General features: G+C 41.5%; 1 protein-coding gene and 1 long non-coding RNA gene across 2 annotated transcripts in view; one reads left to right on the top strand and one right to left on the bottom strand.

The window, feature by feature from the left end:
* LOC123354280 (potassium voltage-gated channel subfamily KQT member 1-like) overlaps positions 1-20,100 on the top strand; it is an 824,442-nt gene that overhangs the window by 553,409 nt on the left and 250,933 nt on the right. The window lies entirely within an intron of this gene.
* Positions 3,900-18,783, bottom strand: LOC123354294. Its single transcript, XR_006574722.1, has 3 exons — positions 18,635-18,783; positions 4,725-4,894; positions 3,900-4,104 (listed from the first exon to the last, which is right to left on the bottom strand). It is a non-coding gene; the product is annotated as an uncharacterized LOC123354294 (long non-coding RNA).

Below are 20,100 nucleotides of genomic sequence, written 5' to 3'. Positions count from 1 at the left end.
GATCTCCTGAGGTCCCTTCCAACCCTAATCTTCTATGATTCTATGTATAGTGAGCTTGGTGGTGGCTTTTCCACTTGATAGTGCATTATGGGTGCAGAGGAGCAGCACTTGAGTGACAGTTGCCTGAGGCAATCTGCCTGTGCAGTCAGACAGAATGCTTCTAAGGCTTTGGGGAAGTGAGCTCAGGAGTAATACATCATTTGAAAGGGTGCATTGTGTGCTTTTCCTAAAGCCAGCTTCCAGGTGGCAGTGGGTATGGAAGTGGGTTGTGTCTGTGGACCTGCCCCATATTGCAACGCATGCTCCCTCTGGAACACTGCTACAGTACTGCAAACTTTTGCCATTTTGTCAAACAGCTCACGGTATTGGTGCCTTTCTTCAAGCCCCAGCTCCAGAAGAAATCTTAGCTTTCATTTTTTTTAAAAGTTAGTTTCTGGCCCCCATGCCGAGAAAAGTTTGAAAACTGAAAAAGTGAAGCGAGTGTAGCCTATGGTCTCAGAAGGCTGTCTCAGGCGGTTATGGAAGCTTCTTCACTGGAGGTTTTCAAAAGGAGACTGGGTAGCCATGTGTCTTGGATGGTTTAGACCAGGGGTGCTGGAACTGGGGCAGGGTGAAGGGGCCACTTTCTGCCATGGGCCCAGCTGGAGCCTGGCCCAGGTAAAAGCAACCCGGAGAGCCTGGGGAACTGTGAGAAGCTGCCTGGAGTGGAGGGGCTCGAGAGCAGCCCCAGGCCCGTGTCCCTGGCCCTCTGCACAGGGCAGATGGAGGGTCCGTGGCTCCCCACAGCTGCCCAGGTGACTCTTACCATGACCTGGCTGCAGCTCTTCAGCCCCTGAGGCCCTGGCCAGAAGCTGGAACCGGGTCAGGGTAAGAGCCACATGGGGAACCCACAGACCCTCCACCTGCCCTGGGCAGAGGACCCAGGGGGGTGGGGACATGAGATGGGGGCTGTTGTTGGGTCCCCTGCCCCAGGCACGTGGAGGGTCTGCAGCTCCCCACAGCTGCCTGAGCTCTCTGACCCGGCTCCAACTTCCAGGGTGGGGCCTCAGGGGAAGAGGAGGGGAAGGGATGGGGCTACGGAGTGGGTGAAGCCTTGTGGCCCTTCCACTTTAAGGAAGAATCTGCCACCCCTGGCTAGGCACAACAATTCCTGCATCTTGGCAGGGGGTTCGACTGGATCACCCTTGTGGTCCTTTCTAATCCTATGGTACTATAATTCTAAGGCTGAAGGCAAATAAAAAGAATCCCTACTTTGGGGGGGCTTGACTAATGATTTTTGAATACTTGGGGCTGGCAATACTGCTACAGTGTGCGTTTTCACCTCAACTTACACCTCAAGGGAGTCCAAGGACCAAAATGGGGGGAAGGAAGGGGAAAACCTTCCCCCACACAGCGTACTCATTCCAATCCCATTAAGAGCAGCAAGAGTCTAGCCCTCTATGTGCAATGTAGAAAGTGTCTCTGATATTTTTTCCCTATTTTTTTGTATTGTAAAGCTCAGCCATCCATTTGCACTGACATTGTTTTGTATTTAATTTTCTTGGGGAGGGGGATTCTCCCCCCCCCCTTTTTTTCAGAGTGGGGGGTGATGTGGGAGGGAGATTGTGCATGGAAATGCTATATAGACCCTATGAGTGAAATCTACCTATGATGGAAAAGTTTAGCATTAGGGTCCTTGCACCACTTAAGCCTAGATAACGACTCTCTGGAGGACCACTGGCGGAGTAGCTGTGCAGAGGTATCTGTATAACCCCTATGTACTTCAGAAAGCGTCTCCATATCGGCCCCACATAGACAAGCCCGGAGTAGCTGTTGATGGGGGGCCGCAGATATCATTTTATGTGGGGTCTACGGCTTCAGTGCTCCATGGAACATGTCCTATAGGTGGAGCACTGCACAGCTCTGAGACTCAGGAAACCTGCGTTCTGTTCCCAGCTCAGCCACTGTGTGACCTTGGGTAAGTCACTTCCACTCTCTGTAACTCTCTCTCACCCTTTATTGGTCTTGTCTAGTGAGATTGTTAACTCTTAGTAAGAGACACTGCCCACTCCAGTGCGTATCAGTGCCTGGCACAATGGGACCCTGATCTCAGTTGGAGTGGAGTATTGGTATTAATGGAGTGGAGTACCAGATTCATGTGTGTTTATTTCACAGAGTGGAATTTATAACCTCACTCTGGTACTCCATTAATACCAGTTTTATGCCATTGTAACTCCATTAATTTCAGTGCAGTTAGACCAAAGTAAAACTGGTGTAACAAAGTAGAGAAACAGACCTGTGTGTGTGTATTTTCATGTGTACTCTCTAGATAGTGTGTAGCTTATTTCTCATCCAGCTCTTTTCAAACATAGCACAGCACGCATGCCTCGCTGAGGACTTTAGAGATACCAAATTTAAAATGTTATAAGAAAATATTTCTAACTTGTCCAAGAGCCCTTTTAAAAAAAATAAAAGCTTGAAAAGAACTTTCTTTCACTTATTTGTTTGTTCTTTTATGCTTTGATATCTCAAAAATGGATTAATAGAATTTTACACCTCTTCCCCCATGGGAAAAAACAACAACCTTGGACTGAAAAAAATTTCACACAGAACTTTGATGACTATTATAGCATTTGTAGATACCTGAAAATAGATGTTTAGAGAGAGTGCCCTGTTTGTCATAACTATAGAGTTGCTGCTGGAACAACACACACACACACACACACACACACAAAGTAACACAAATTACATGAGACAGATTATAGTGTAGTGCAATGTACAAGTAGACCACAAAATGTAGGGATAATCAAATGAAGCATAGGATTTTGAATGAGCTTGTAAATACTTTGTAATTTCAAATAAATTAATGTGTTAAGTACATGTCCCCCAAGGCATCTATAGATTTATTGAGGGGTAGTGTCTCCCACCATGTCTCTGAGAGATATTTATGTCTGTGAAACATAGTTTACTCCCTTATATTTTTAAACTTTTGGGTTTTTAAAGCTATTTTAAGATGATTCTGTGTTCTACTTGTACAGAGTTGAAGTTGTAGAAAGTTGTGGTCTTCAGCTGTGTTTGTATCAAATTCATTTATAAGCAGCAGTTTCAGCTGACAGTTGGACTAAAATATTCCAGGGACCTAATTCTGAAGTCCTTACTTTTGGTTCAGTCTGTACTCAGGCAAAACGTCCATTGAACACGGGCTCATTAGTAGTAATCAATAAAAATGTGAAGATGTGGCTTCAGATTTTTGAATGAAGTTGATTTCTTTCCTGTACTGGTATGTAGCCTTGTGAAGGGGAAAAATACCAGCCCTCCACAGAGGTACAGCTTTTAGAGCAGTTTTATAGATTACCACAAATCAATTTTAAATCTGTGTAGTTTGCAGGAAACATTCAAATATAGTAACTGCCTTATTTACATTTAAATAAGCTGTGTTGTGTGTGTGCATGTTTTACTTCTTAAAAAAAGAAAGTTGCTGAAGTTTGTTACTCTAAAAATAGCAATCCTGTTTGGAGTATCTAATTGCTGGGTTTTTGTTGCTACTGCTTTGGTACATCAGTCAGAAAAAGAAATCTGAAGAGTGGCTTTATGTTTGCCTATGTTCAGTAGTGACCTGTGTTTTCTCACTGGTAGCTTTGCAACCTTCATGGCTTGTGTCTAAAGACCTCAAGACCCTTTTTCAGCCACCACTGTTGAAGCCTCTCCCAATAAAGCGGCAGAGACTCAGCTGATGGGGAATATAAAATGGTTGCAATTTTTTTTTGAGCTGAAGGGTTTATTTATTCATTACATCCATATTTATTTCCTACCAAAGTGAAAGAAAATTGTTGGGAGTACCTCCCTCCCCCGTCATTTGGCCCTGCAGGTAATTCATCCCCTCCCCAAGTGTACTTGCTCATCCGAGCAGAATCCAGGAAGGAAAACAGGCAACCTGCAATGCTGTTGGTACAATGTCATAATATTAATGGTTCATTTATAAATATTCTTGCCAGGACAAATACTTCTCTCTGGAGTGCTTCGTTTGCCTCAAGTAACTTGTTTTGTATAAGCTTGCAAGAATGTTTCTGTGTCCTCTTGAATGAAATTTTGCTTTGAATATCTTGGGTCTTAAATGAATGTCTTCTGCAAAGGAAAAAAAATAGGGAAATTGCCATAGAATCTAAGAAAAATCCAAAGATTTAATCCATGATGGGACTTAAATGGGAGTGGGGCAGGGGAGGGGGAGATAGATTAAAGAATTTGTTAAAGCGCCTGTCTTCTATCTATCTTAGGGTTTTAGTGGCACCCATCACTGTAGTATCTGAGCACTTTCCACTTTAAAACAATAGCAATATTGTAGTCCCTAGCAGACTTCATGAAGTCTCTGGCACATCTCTGCTTTGGGGGGGGGTCAAAATTCTGCTTGGGGTAGGGGGTTTTGATTGGGGAGGGCGGGTTAGATTTGACTAATTTCCTATTTTTGTTTGGTATTTTGGGGGTTGGTATGGTTTAAGGCAATAAGCACAATCTTATTTTATTTAAGAAAAGAAAGGGATGATTTTCTAGCATCTTTTGAAAAATTGTAGACTCCTATGAAGATTTCTAAAGAAAAAGACACAAAGTTCATGTTACTTGAAAAGAAAGGAGGAAAAAAAACAGTAAAGTACTGCAGGGGGTATGTGACTGCCAGCACCATGCCCTGGCCAAGAAACAATGGTTTCTTGTAAAAAATGTTTGCCTTTTCAGTTCAATAAAGGTGTCACCTGTCAACTTTCTTTGTACGGAATCAGCAACAAGGCCCATTCTTCCGTCGACCTAGGCATGGCCTCTCGGAGAGGTGGAGTTACTCCAGCGATGGACAAGCCCCTTCTGTTGCTGCATGACAGTGCTACAGCAGCGCTGCTGTAGTGCTTGTAGTGTAGACGTATCCCTACTGTAGGGGAAGCAGTTGAAGCTGTTTAACTGGAGCAACCCAGGCTGCAGCCTGAGACTGAATATCTACACAGCAATCTACGCAGCTGTGCTGCGGGTCTTTTATCCCAGGGTAGATGTACCCTGAGGGTCCAATCCCTTTACAAACCTCATACTGGAGCAGAGGGTCTCCTTTCTCTTCCCCTGCCCACCACTGCAGAGGACATGGTAGAGCTGCAGCCGACACCACTCCCGACCAGAAGGTTCCTGGCAAGGGAAGTGGCTGGAGCTGCTGAGACTGAGCGTTGGGGCACATTGAGGCTCTGTTCAGCAGGCCACACACGGGAGTCTTTAGTCATTTTAGACTTCAGACAATTGGGGTCATTGAGAGAATCCCACTGTCAGCTACTCGTGTGCCTTGTTAGCCTGTGTAACCACATGAATATTATTACTGTCACCTTGGCCTTTCTCCCCCCAGACCTCCTTACTGTTTGTTGTACTCTCTAACCAGGTGTTTTCTTGACATTTTAAACTCTTCCAGATGGGCAACTGTGTATTCCTGGGGATTTGTACAGCACCGAGCACAATGAACCCCTAGTTTTGTTTGGAGCCTCTAGGTATTACCACAGTATAAATGATGATAGTAAAAAAAAAAGTGTTTCCAAATATTTAATGCCTACAAGCTTGTAACAGTACAAGTATACTCCGCGCCAGATCATAATTCAGACGTGCACATGATTATATCGCTGGAAGAGAATAGCACTAGTTAATGAGGATTTGATGGCCACAGTCACTTCATTTTCCCCACTTATAGAATCATAGAATCATGGAATTCAAGATCAGAAGGGACCATTATGATCATCTAGTCTGACCTCCTGCAAGATGCAGGCCACATAAGCCGATCCACCCACTCCTTAAGCAAGCGACCCCTGCCCCATGCTTCAGAGGAAGGCGAAAAACCTCCAGGGCCACTGCCAATCTACCCTGGAGGAAAATTCCTTCCCGACCCCAAATATGGAGTCTGTGCACATGGACTGACTTCCCTTTAGTTGGTGGCTTTTTTCAGAATAGCATTTAGCTTCCTATTACTCTTCTCTGAGATCCTTTGAAATAGTGGTTGATTTTCCAAGTTGTGCTTTTATTAATTTCCTCCCCAGATGTATTTGTCCTGAAGTCCCTTTTTGTTTAAATTGTGGTATCTGCCTGTTGGGCCCTTTACAACCCTAATCTTGATTTCTGACAAGCAGAGATGACATCCTCTGAGAAGGAGGAAGTTTCATTGTTTTGTCTGGGTACAAGTAAGTGTGAATTAAAAGACAATAAAGGAAGGTTCACTAACATGAAAGAAACCAATTAAATTTCAGATAGATTTGCATGAGTATCTTGCAAAAAACACAGTCTTCATGATCTGTATTTGCCGGTGCTATGGAAGTAAAATTTATCTGGAGTCATATCCGATGAAAATAGGTACCTGCCCTGGCTGAAATCATCAATAGAGAGCTAAGTAGGGGCTATATTCTCCCCAGTCATGAAAAACCCACAGCAGTGGGGAAAATGTCTCCAAAACTTCAATGGTTTCAATTAGCTTTAGGTTGTTTTTTGCTTCATTCAACCCTCAGGGAGAATTTTGCTGCTGTATATGGATGTGGGCTTCATACAGCATTGATCCTAGGGATCTGACTCTCGTGGATCCCAGTGATCTATACAGAGAACCAGTCCCTCTGTGTTGCTCTGTGAACTTTCTAGTGTGACATACCAGGGTGCAATACAGACCACTGCAACCTTGGGTTGCCTTACAATGGCTTGCTGTAGTAGCTCCCACCTGGCCCTCTCACAAATAGCCTTCTGGCATGCAAGTCACACTCTGAGTGTCTATGTGTAACTGCAGCCTGCCAGCCACACTTGGGTTACACTCTGGCTCTCACCAGCCTGGGTTACTTCTGCAGGGTGACCCCAATATGCTCTCAGATTTTCCTCCAGAAATGTATGTCCAGCCCTCTTCTGGACACTTCGAATATATTCCTTTCAGGGAATAATATACACACAAATTACCACCCTAAATGAAGTTACCTAGACACTTTAACTTAAACACTCTGGATTAGACAAAACAATAAAACAAATTCGTTAACTACAAAGAGAGAGATTACAAGTGAGTACAAGCAATGAGACATAAAAGTCAGAAATGGTTACAAGAAAATAAAAATAAAAATGCTTTCTAGTCCCTAGCTTAACAAATTACATTAGTTTGAAGGCAGAGTTTCTCACCACATGCTTCCAACAGCATTACTGAGCAAACTTTCAGGTCAGAATCCCTCACCCAACAGCTGCTTCCTTTGTCTTCTCAGGTGCAAAGGGTGAGATGGAGAAGGAGAGAGAAAGGGATGTCTTGGGGTGTTTTGCCCTCCTTTCTATAGCTCCAGTCCCTTTTTGAAAAACATTTCCAGCTGAGAACGAAGACACAGGAGTGGGGAAAGAAGGTGACCTCATGCCGTTCCTTTGCTAAAATGCAGGTCTCTTTCTCTCTGCCCCCCTTTCTCACCAAAGAATGTCCATTTGGTAGCTTCCATCCAGGTATCTGCCATGTTGTCTAGCAGGTTTGCTCTACAGCACAGCTGTTCCCTGACTCTTTTCTCCCCAAATTCTGCAGATTTCTGTTCCTTAGCAAAGAGGGACTTGCAGGAAGGAAGGGTGCCTTGCAGCTGCTGATTTTTACCTTATTTCTATTTTCAATGCTATGCAGTGAGCAGCATAAGGCCTGGTGTGTTTTAATATCAATGGAGTCATTCTAATTTGGATTCTTTTCTTTATACACTACGGGCACGTTCTATGAGATTTTAATCTCATTCACAAATCTCTGTGAAAAGCAGCCTACATGTTGCTCACTAAAGCTGTCAAAACTACCAATTTTAGCTTTGATCATGGTGTGAAAATCTGCATGACCCCAGATTTTCACAAGTATTCATTCAATCCAGGGCAAATTTTTGCCCTTTTCAATGGCCTCTGAAAACAGACTTTTAGGTTTGCAAACAGTAGTGGGTAATGAGGCATGTTTCCAAAATAAATGTTTAGCCTTTTCTTATGCATTCATGTAACTCCTTCTAGCCAGTGCTACACTGAAAAACATTAAATCTCTTTACAAGTAGATGTAAAACGGTGTGTGTGGTCAGTATTTCCAGTCTAATAAACTACATGTTTTCAAACATTTTATAGTACTCCCTGCAGATATAAAGCACTGCTGTTATTTAAAAAAAATGTTTCAATAAAACAATAATATAGAACAATTTACATCCAATTTACATCCAAGGAGGAGGTGTCTGAGCCTGGATCTGATTAGGTTTAGGCTAGTGTGATTCAGGGCCAGACCAGAGTGAAGGCTCTGATCAAAGATGATGAAAGTGAATTCTCATGAGCTGCTGTTATAAGGTTTCAGCCAAACCGGAGTAAGTCTCATGTGGTTAGTTTTCTCACTAAATTTTTGCCACACCTAAACCATATCCAGACAGCAGGTCTGGTTAGGATCTGTTACTCACCCAAGACACCTAGGGATGCATTTGGATCTGGAAATTTTAATCCAAACACACAAATTTCTGCTTCCGCAGAACAAATTTTAAAGGGCTTCAGATTTGAGACTTCAGTTCAAATGTATCTTCAATTGACACTGCTGATCTTAACTCCCAGCTGGGTCAATTCCATTTGGAGTCTTTCATCTCTAGGTCACCCCCTGGGTACAAATCCAGTCAATTAGTGATCAGGATGTTACTAGGGGTGTACAATAGCCATACTACTACACATAACAGCACTTAGGCATGGGCTTAAGCCTCAAATAGCCATGCTTTCCTTAATCGAGGCCCAAACGGTGGCCCAAAGTGGTAGGTGGTGGCCTATGTGAAATAGTCCTGTTCCATCATTGCTACAACTACTGGAGCTACTGGAGCTAAAAAAAAAATTGATGGATTTTTTCCTAGTGTAGACGAGGAGTACATTGGAACTTGTGTTCATGGAAGTTATATACAAGAATTGAAAGGAGAATGCACACCTTTCTCCGGCAGCCCTAAACAACCCCCATATTTTTTTTTAAAGAAAATCAGACAGTCTTCTGTGACTCATTGCATTTTGATGGGAACTAGGTGAAGGAAATGCTCCCAAATCCATTTTTTTTTAAATATTGATATTTATGATTAGTGTAAGTGGACCAAAAAACAACTGCTTCACATAGAGAAAAAACATTTTTCGTAATACTAAATCCACAGCCTATAAATATATATAATGTCAGTATTCAATGTGAGGGGCAGCATAGGTAAAGCAATTTAGATATCATATGTTCACCTATTTCATCAAAACAGTGCTGTCTTTTTCTCTCTGCTCTTTTAATAGGCCATCTTGAGATGACTGTCAGCACTTTCTTGTGGAAAGACACAATTTTGCTAAATATATACTCTGTGTGTGTGTATAAATATAGATGGATATAAATAAGGCAGAGTGTGTATGCTTTTTGTGGCTACTTCTGATTTATTTTATACTGTACTTATTGATTTATTTTTTATTAACATTTATTCAGCTGTGAGAAATTTTGAAACCGGGGGAGACCTTAAATACTTTATCAAGATTTATATATGTATAGCCAAATAATTTATTGCTATAACTCTGAATGCTCTGATTTATTGGTTTAGGACAAACTAAACATGGGCCTGATAACTGCAATAGGAGCAGGACTGGATTATGTATATTATGGGAAATGTATACCATTTTCAAGAGCATGACTAAACTAGCTTTTAAAAAACAGTTAAATGGGTGTTTCTATTTACAAATCATGAAGACCAATGGGATATTCAGTGAAATGCAACAAATATAAAAGTGACAAAAATAAATACTTTTTTTTAACATTGTTAGGGGACTTATTCCTTCACCCTCTCACTTCCCTGGTCCTTCTCGCATGAACAGAGAGCAACAATACCCGAAGTCCAAAGGTGCAAAGAGTTCAATCTTTATTGGGGTGAACTTCCAGCAAGCATGATTCCAGTTTCCTTCCTTAGTGTCCCCCTTCCCAGCTCTGACACCACAGAGCCTTGCCTGTGTCCCCGTTCCTGTTCCCATCCCCTGTTCCTATTCCCCCCTTTAGCAAAACATGATCCCAGTACCCCCATCCCCAGTCCCTGTTCCCATTTCCTCCCTTACTTCCTGATTGACTGCAGACAATATAATAAAACTTGAGTTTTGCTTAGCTATACCTTAACCAATCATTTTACTGAAATTTAAATAACCAATCCTAACATATTGATATAATAGGCATCACAGAAACCTGGTGGACTGAGGACAATCAATGGGACACAATCATTCCGGGGTACAAAATATATCAGAAGGACAGAACAGGTCGTGCATGGAGGGGGGGGGCGGGCGTGGCACTATATGTGGAAGAAAATGTAGAATCAAATGAAGTAAAAATCTTAAGTGAATCCACACGTTCCATAGAATCTCTATGGATAGAAATTTCATGCTCTAATAAGAATATAACATTAGGGATTTATTATCGACCACCTGACCAGGACAGTAATAGTGATGATGAAATCCTCAGGAAAATTAGAGAGGCTATCGAAATTAAGAACTCAATAATAGTGGGGGATTTCAATTAACCCCATATTGACTGGGAACATTTCACTTCAGGACGAAATGCAGAGATAAAATTTCTCGATACTTTAAATGATTGCTTCATGGAGCAGCTGGTACGGGAACCCACAAGGGGAGAGGCAACTCTAGATTTAATCCTGAGTGGAGCGCAGGAGCTGGTCCAAGAGGTAACTATAACAGGACCACTTGAAAATAGTGACCATAATACAATAGCACCTGCTTGGAATTCTGGTGCCTGGAGCCGGCCCAGGTAGGAATCTAAGATTCTTCTTCAGAAAACTAAGGGCTAGATTATGCCCTTCAGATCCATTCATGGAAGGTCTCTTCCATATGAGGATTTCCCCTCCCCCAGAAGGAGGAGCAGATGAGATGGGGACATGCACATGCATGCTCAACTCTAGGTATATTATCGTTTCTGCATAGTATCTCCTCTGGCATTTTGGAGGCTGCTGCAACCAGAGAGAGTTCCAGGCAGCATTGCTTGTGAATGGGTTCTCATAGCATTTTCTGTTGGGGACATACCCCACTTCCTCAATAGAATGACGTGAAAGAGTTCATCTGGTTGTACCTTAACTGGGTCTTCCACCTTTCCTCACCCCCCAGGCAATCATGCTGGCTGAAGGGAGGAGGAAGGAATAGGAGCAGGCAACATGGGTCACCAAACTGAAGATGATGATGATGGTTCCTTCCCTTTTGAGGGTTTTGGGGTGTGAAGGCAGGAGTAGGCAGTCTTAGTGCTGAAGATTCCTGTTTCCCATGTGGAATTCAGCCTCGAGGACACATGGTTGTGTTCTCTCAGACCCTGTTCCACTTTCCCTGTTGAATTCTCCCAGCAGCCAAGAACCCCAGTGCCTGCTGAGAGTACTGGGAAAGTGAAATGGTCAATGGAAAAGTGAGTCTGAGTGAGGATGAAGGGGATGGGAGATTGTGAAAATGGGGTGACCTGAAGAATGGGAAGCAGAGAGAGCGGGAAGGAAGCCCTCAGAGGTGTTTTTCATCTTCAGCTCCCATTGATAGAAATAAAGCTGCACCCCCTGAAAAAAACTCCAAATGATATAAAAGGTAGCAGTCTGCCTGTTTAGCAACACAGATTGACATGAACAACTTCTGTACTCACTGAATACAGAATCCAATTCAGGGCTTCTTCCTGATATTCAGAGCTCTCCATGAGATTGGCCCTAACTATCCAAGAGATCACCTCTCCTTCTGCAACCATTACCTCCCTGACAACAATGTTCTACAGAAACAATGAAGTTGCTGACCAGCTGGGAGAGGTCCCTGAGTGCAGGAGCCAAACCTTCACAGGAGATGGAGCTAGGCTATAGAATTAACCCCCACAAGAGACAAGAATGGCCACTGATGTCACCACCTAAAATCTGAAATGTAATACCCATTTCTTCAACTTAGCTTCCAGTTAATAACTTCTCCCTGACACACAGTTGAACACAAACAAAGCAACCCCCGATAAACATCAACATTTTCTCTACAGGCTGTTGGAAGACAAAAACAAACAAGCAAACAAAAAACAGGGAGGATGAAAGACATACTATTGTGATCGCTACTTTTAAATGCTCAGTGGTTGTTCAGACACTGCAGTGAATAAAAGTACCTGGATAGATATGAGACTGGGAATAAAGGGTGCTTAGCACTTTGCAGAATAAGGCCCTTTGTTGGGTATCATTCCACTCCTGATTCCTCATTAACCCCAAATAATTTTGTGGCTAGAAAACAAAAGGCTTGGGAAATAACTCTTTAACTGAATGATTTAAATGTATAGTATTCAAGGATCGGTATTTTAAGGCTTAGCTGTACTGTTTCTTAAACTAAACATACAGTGTCTGCTTTTCAGTTCTCAGTTGGAGTATTGCCAGATCCTGGCGTTATAATGGTGGTGTTGGTAAATAATATATGATTCGTAGCTAACCATACAAATGCAAACTTGTGGGTTAGACTGAAAAAGCAAGCACATCATACGGACAGAAACTTATTCAAAGGTGGATTCGGTGATAGTTGTGCTCTTGTTCCAGCCTTTCAGTTACACAGTATACTATGTCAGAGCTCTTTTGGTTAAAGCAGAGATTTATGGTTAATTATAGCATTGCACGTTATTATATGTTTGTGCTTCAGTAACTGTTAGATGAGGAGAAAGTTAGAAGTACTTTTGGTGTAGTAACTTGCTCTAGCAAAGGTACTGAATCCATTTTTGCAGGGTGGACCCTTCTGAGAAAGGAGACTGTATGAGAAGGAACCATGCTTTAGTAGTTAGACCACAAAACTGGAAGCTAAAACTCATGAGTTCTACAACTACTTCTGATGCTTGCTTGCCTCTCTGGCCTTGGGCAAGTCACTTAACATCTATTCCTCAACTTCCTTATCTGCACAAAAAGGCTAATGGGCTGGATTCAGCGCTGGCTTCTGCTGACCCAGGCTTTGGGCTTCTGGAGGGGGAAACTCCTGCAGGAGCAAGTGGCATAATGATTCAAGCTGCATGGAACCCCTATTACACTGGGTGAGGGGCCAGGATGGAGCACTTGAAACGGTCTACCAAGTGGTGGGGCACATTTAAGAGGTGTGGAGCTGATTTGCCCTATCTCTCAGGTAACCTCTGCAAGCAGGGCTTTTATGGAGACCTGGCCAGAACATAAAGCTGTCCTCTTAATTTGGAACTATTTGGTGGCAGCAGTAATTTGTATATGTCATACCTCCCTGTGACTGAAGAAATGAATCTAATAATACGTAACTACCTCACATGGAGAGAATAAATTCGTATCTGCACAGTACTTTAAAGATGGCAAGAGCTATATGGTATTGTGGACAAATACTATACTGGGCACTAAAGCAAAATCTACAACAAAACATAATTGCAGCCATGGAGGAGTGTTGCAGTTCAGGTATAGCTATAGACAATACCCCTGATGGCGCCACAGCTATTAGACCCACTGCTGTCTGTGCATCAACTACATTAAATAAACAGGAACTCTGGAAGTTAAAAAAAAAAGCAGTGTATTAAGTGGTAAGAGCAATATACTCAGAATCAGGCTCCTGGGGCAAAATCCTGCTCGCATTGTGCATTTTGGCATTGATTCAATAGGGGCCAGGATTTTCACCTCGGTGATTCTTCCTAACTTTGACTTGGGGCAAGTCACATGACGACTAGAGGCCTCTGTTTACGGTTGTCTGTAAAATGGAGATAGTATTATCTGTCTTACAGAGTGTTATGAGATGTGGATAATTAATAAAGAATCAATTAATTTATAAGCATTTTTGAGAGCCTCAGGTGGAAGTTACTATGCATTTTTATTATTATTATTTATTTTATAAAACCCATTGTAATCATTTTTATTTTCCCTCTCTCTTTGCATTTTTATCATCGCTTGCTGCCTGCTCTGTTTTAGTTAACAAAAAGCTCTTGCCTGCTGGCACAACATGGGAATTACATTTGAATGAAATACAGAGGCAGGAAAACATCTTCCATAGCTGAAGACCAAGCTACATTGACAATAACATTTTGCCCTCAAATGGAACTAGCTTGTTCCTACACTGGTGTCTGCAGCTTTTCTGAAGCTAAGAGAAATGTTCTGATAAAAGGGCCACTCTAGGTTTCAGATTTTACTGACACAGCATGGAAAGAGTTGAAGTCAAAATTATTTCCAGTGCATTTTCACTGTGCAGGGGAACTCTGAATGATAGACCCTGACACCCAGCGACCTATAAGGGCACTGATCTTGGCTTTTATGGTAATTCTGTTGTTTACTCAAAATGTATGATTACACATTGCACAGCATAATGTTAGTGTTCCCATCCTTCTTTCCTACTCTGCATTATAATTACTTGTGGGGCTATATTTAAAAGAAACTTTGTTTACTTTCTTAGCTGAAGGCTCCTATAAACAATATATTTTTATTTTAAAATCACGCACAAGGAGAATATTAAAATACAAACTACTGTGCCAAATGTTCAAAGGCTGTTCCCCTGCCCCTCCCACCTCCAGTTACTACTTTTATGACCATGGAAACGTTTCTTTTGTTTCAGTAGAAAAGCTAAAGTGAACTTTAATGAACTGAAAACTAAAGAACACAATCAGATTTTAGATATGAAATAACTAACTATAGCTGTAGCAGTATTGGAGATACAGCAATGAAATACAAGTCTACTTTACAGATACACAATAACTAAATTAGAAGATTAGGATCACAGAATCCCTTGTTGTGGTGGAATGCCTGTTAAGTCAAAATGAAAAGGAAACTCTTGTCAGAATTACAGAATGGGGAGGGGGGGACACTTCAAAGTGTAAGGAAAATTAGAAGAACTTAGGCCAAACCTTTGAAACATATAGGGCATTTTATTAAACATACTAATATATGTCCCACTGCAGTGAGGATTTTAAAAGTATATATTAACATGCGCACAGACTGAGGCTAACATTTTTTTAGCTAGTGTAAAAGTCTAATTCTGCCCTTAGATATTAGATGTTAAATTAAATTGAAAGTTGCATGCATGCATCTGAGGCCAGAATTTTGCCCTGGGGATCTTACTTCAGTTGATAATGATGTTGCTCTCTTGACAGTAAATGGGGGTTAAACCCCAAGGTGGGCTGCAGAATTAACCCCTGGTCATATTAATATACCGTGGAAGATTGCTGGACACCTCAAAATGGAGCTGCAAATCAGGATAGAGGAGCAAAGGCAATTATTGTAAGCTGAGTTTAAAAAAAGAAACAGCTCCTATTTTTAGTATGTTTACTACTCCTCAAAGGGATTTTCTGTTGTCTGAGACCCAGACCACTGAGGTTTACCACTGCTTGTATAACATTTTTTTCAATAATGTTATTCCTTTTAAAATAATCTGCATGGTTTCACATGGTTTTAGAATCTCTTGTATATCTCTGCAACTAATAAAGCAGGATTTACCCCCACACTGGGGGGTGAGGGAGGAGGAAGATATGGGGTCCGGTTTTGCCCTGAGTGAGGTGAGTGCAGCTCCCACTGACTTTAACCATCTCACTAATGACAGAATTGGGCCCAGGATGGTTTTGTTTCCCCTGAAACCCAGTTCATTTCCTGATCAGGATGCATGTCTAAACACAGCATCTCACGTTTTATGCAAGAATGTTTACCCATGCAACGTCAGGCAAGGTAAACACTTTTTTTTTGTTAAGTTTCTTTTTAATGGAAATGAGTCTTGAAGTATATTATTTGGCATCATCTCAGCTTGCTGGAGCTAAATATGGTCACTGTCTTCCTTTTTTGGTATCATTTAGTCCACATTTTATTTTCAGTCGGAAAGGGATGATTAGTGCTGCTTGGTAACAGATATGTCAGAGTGGACATTGTGAGCTCTGTGAATTTTGCATTCACCTTTTAAATAACACAGCCTTGAATGAGTTTGTTGATAGAAGCTGAGCAATTTAAAAATACATTTGAAAGTATGCAATGGGATTATAACACAGGAGTGTGCCAGAAAAAATACAAGCTCTTACTATGCTCTTACAGTTGCTGAAGCACATATTAAATGCATAGTTTGTTCTGTCTCTCTCTTTTTAAAAGAAGAATGCTATAAAGGGCTAATAAATACCTTTATTTAAGACTAAATTTGTTTTTAATTCAGTTTTGAGTGAGGATTCTGCTTATATGATTCTTTAAAATTCTTCGTGTTTATTTGTGATGAACTCAACTTTCAATTTGAAATAAACTTGTCATTTTGCTGAACATAAACAAGATTTAAGAGCTTTTATCAGAATGGTTTGCTCTAGTTTTCTAAACAAGGGAAAACATTTCTGACCAAAATGTGATTTTTCTGGTAGCTAATGATCATTTCATCAGCTGACATTATTGTACACTGTCAGATCAGAAAGACTGCTGTTTGTCTGTCCGACTATCATATAGGGAAGCTGTAAAGCAAAAGAACTTATTTTTGTAAGCAACAGGGTTCTGGAAAATGGAATATTTTCTTTAAATTGGTTGGCATTTTGGACTTAATTTAAGCAGAGAAAAAGACTGTTCCCAGGACAAAGATGTGAAAAACAGACCTTTAAAAATCAAACAATCTCTCTTCTAGTAAGATTTCCACACTGGGGGACACATGGAAAAGAAAACATTTTGAATAAAAAGGAGTTTATTTCACTTTTAATGTGCTGTATTCCAATTGTTGACTGGAGATATTTGTGTCTTCAGGAGAGGATTAAGGACCTGATCCAAAGTTCATTGATATCAATGATAAAACTCCCACCAATGTAAGAGACTCTTAGGTCAGGCCCTATGGCAGAATCCTTGGGATCTGAGCCACACAACTGTCATGTAGTGAGCCAGCTGGCTATGTGGCACACAGGTGAACTACTGACCTATCTCTAACAGGGGATGAGTCAGGGAGGAGAAAATGTTTCTTGGGGCCACAGGGCCTCGCTTCCTCCCACAGATTGTGTTTCTGTGTGGTTTAGCTGTTTCCCTGAAAAGCGTGAATTTTACTATTCCAGCTTTGTGCATTTTTCTCTTCCTTTCGTGACTGCTCTTCGGCTGCAGAGTAAGAGAGAGACTCAATAAAATCTTCACTCATACCCAAGCCCCACACCCAACACTTAATTTTTCAGGGCTTGTACTGGGTTTCCACACTGTTGCAGCGGTGCAGAGCTGTTTCTGAATCTGCCCCTAACTGCTCAGATTCAGGAATGGATCAAGCATCACTAACCAAAACAACAATTCATGCTTGGCAAAGAATGAGGTAAAAATAGAACAAAGTGTATGGAGGCTACACCCTGCCCGAGCTTAGTACCCTCTCCACAACAATGATAGACCTTCAAGGGAATGAATTGAGATTCTTCCTTAACTAGCATAGGTTGCTGCAGGGACACAGTCAAGGGTAGTCGACTCACACTGGAATCTCTTTATGTTTCTTTAATGTTATACTGGGCCTGGACCCATTGCTGCTCAGTTTCATCTATGCGACACAGAGGGATCTCCCTGGTGTAACTGAAAGCAGAATTTTTATGTCAGTCTGTCTGCCTGACTACTTTAAGGGACCTCACAGTCTACATATTAGTGGGTTAACACAGCCGGGCAGAGTCTGTAGAATGATGACACAGGCATGAGCTCAGTAAACGGCAGACCAGCTACTTATTACTGAAAGAGGGACCAGAGGCAGTTCCCTGAAAACAGTTTCACTTTCTCTCCAAGGCAGAAACTTCCTCTCAGCGTTACCTACACCGAGACCAGTTTTCTTCCCATCTGGGAGGAGCCACACGCATAGGGTGTGCCAAGATGCTCCCAGTCATCCAATCAGCACAGTTATGAAGGACATGACATGGGGAGATGGTAAAACAACACAGCATCTTCCTACGAGTGTTCTGGAGGAAAGGGTGATATTGGAAATAAAAATAAAACAATTTAACCATAATGTACAACTGATTTTATATATATATATATATATATATGTTTTAACAGCGCTCTCCATTGCCAGGATATGGCTCAATTAAAAGGGCTGTGTAAAAAGTGAAGGCGCATATTTGAGAACGTGCCCAGACAGAAATCCCAAATGATGGCTTTTTAGTGCAAAATGTTTAATAAAAGTCTCCTGAATCATACTTAGAGCTCAGACAGTGCCGTCTGTTGACATGCAGAGAAAACTGAAATGCTTTCAGACTGGAGTTATTTAGGGCTATTTGTTGTAAGCCCTCTACTTGGCTCAAGCTATTTGCTTGTATCATTATAGACTGCCTTCCTCCCCAGTCAAGTAGCCGTGGTTTTGGCAATGACCTCCCTCCCACAGGGAGATAAGGCAGTTTGTACCATGTCATTGACCAGAGGCAGCCACAGAACATTAGGCAGGCTCCTGACTGTCGAGAAGTTGAAACTGCTTGAAAACAGCAGGGTCAGTCTGCTCTCAAACACACTGATATTATCTCATTAGTGGTGGCATTTATTGCATGGTGCAACAAGCAGAAAAGGGAGTTGTAAAAAAAATAGTTACAGTATATGGTCTGGCTAGGCAGAAAGAGCGCAATTCACAGGAGGGTTTTTTCTTTGTTAAAGATAGCAGTTGTTTCAAACATAACACATAAGCTGTGCAGCTGCAGATCGCTACGTCCTTAACCCAGTTCTAAAAAACCCCCTCCCTGCAGTGAGTAACAGAGGAGGGTGTTTACCTGAAACTCGGGCCGTGTTCACCGACCTTTGGAAGAGCCTGGACCAATTCTGGGTTTATAGCAAAGCTTCAGTGAGGTTTGGGATTTTGTAACAAAAGGTCAGCGCTGCTCTAGAACTCCCCCCTTCCCCCGGGCTACCTTACCCCTTCTGCTTGATCCTGCAGTGAAGTCATAATCCTGTTTTACAACTCCACTGTCTGTTGCTCTGTAAACCATTGTGATGTCATCAAATTCAGCCTTGACTTTACTGTGGGATCAAGTAGGATGAGAAAGACAAGCATTAATCTCTTTCTTAGCTTGTGAGCTGTGTGTGGCAGGGGTTATATTTTGTCCTGAGTTTGTACAGCGTCTAGCACAGCCTGAGCAACCCTACAGGTCCCTAACCAGGGCTCCCAGGTGCTACCTCAATACAGCTAATGACTAAACAATAAAAATCTCTGTTAATTAACAGTAGTGAGAGAAATGAGGAAGCACACGGGAAATATAACTGCATTGTTAAGTGTATATCTCCTTTAAGGACAACCAAGAACGTATAAATGTTGAAGATGTTTTAACCCAAGTATCTCAGGATGACAGCTCTTTAACGCTCTTCATGTAAAAAACATTTGATACATGCATGCCGGTGGTTGAGATGTAACAACATGAATGCCGTGATCTGCCATATAAACACCCATTCCCTCAAACTGTCCGCATGCACAGTTCCCATGGATTCCAAGGGCTGTTACACATATGGAGGGCTTGCTGGGTCAGCACTTTTAAATTTCTGTTGGAAATGTGCAATATAAGGATTTTTCTCAGAAGGGATCAAATCCTTTTAATCACCAATAAAGAATTATCAGTCATCATTTATTACAGACGAACTGATGATTCACAGCAAAAAAAAAAATTATCCAATGATTTTAGCTTTTATTTGTGGTCACAGAATAGCCCTCAGCAGCTTGTGATTTCCTGAGATGCATTTATTATTTGTTGAATGCTTTAAAATCTGTGGATTCACTGTGAACAATTCTCTCTTAAGTGCTGGGTATCTGAGCTGTATTGGTTAGTTATGCTTGGTCAGGTAGGTTAAATGGTATTGTCTGTCCCTGGATTGTAGGAGTGTGCAGGCACTTCCAGGTCCAGATATTTGCACACACAAATGTAAAATTCAGTTTCCAAAAAATATCTGGGCATTCATTGTTGATGTTCGTGGCAGCACAATGAATTGCATGGATATTGCAGAAAGAAAACACAAAAAGTAGCATGAACATAGCCAAAATGAATTCATTAAAATTTCTAATGAATATCTATAGAAAATATATTGCAGAACTGGCCCAACTCTAATATTTATAAAGTTATACAGAGTTGATAAATGCAATGGACTAGTCAGAATGAAATCCAACACAGTGATATTCCCATGATAATTGGGTTTTTTTGGCAGATTGTCAATTGAATTTATTCTTTTGATGGACTTTGCAGAAGATATG

The sequence above is a fragment of the Mauremys mutica genome, chromosome 1 (assembly GCF_020497125.1).
Source record: "Mauremys mutica isolate MM-2020 ecotype Southern chromosome 1, ASM2049712v1, whole genome shotgun sequence".
Taxonomy (NCBI): domain Eukaryota; kingdom Metazoa; phylum Chordata; order Testudines; family Geoemydidae; genus Mauremys; species Mauremys mutica.
This window is presented reverse-complemented; position numbering and strand designations above follow the sequence as displayed.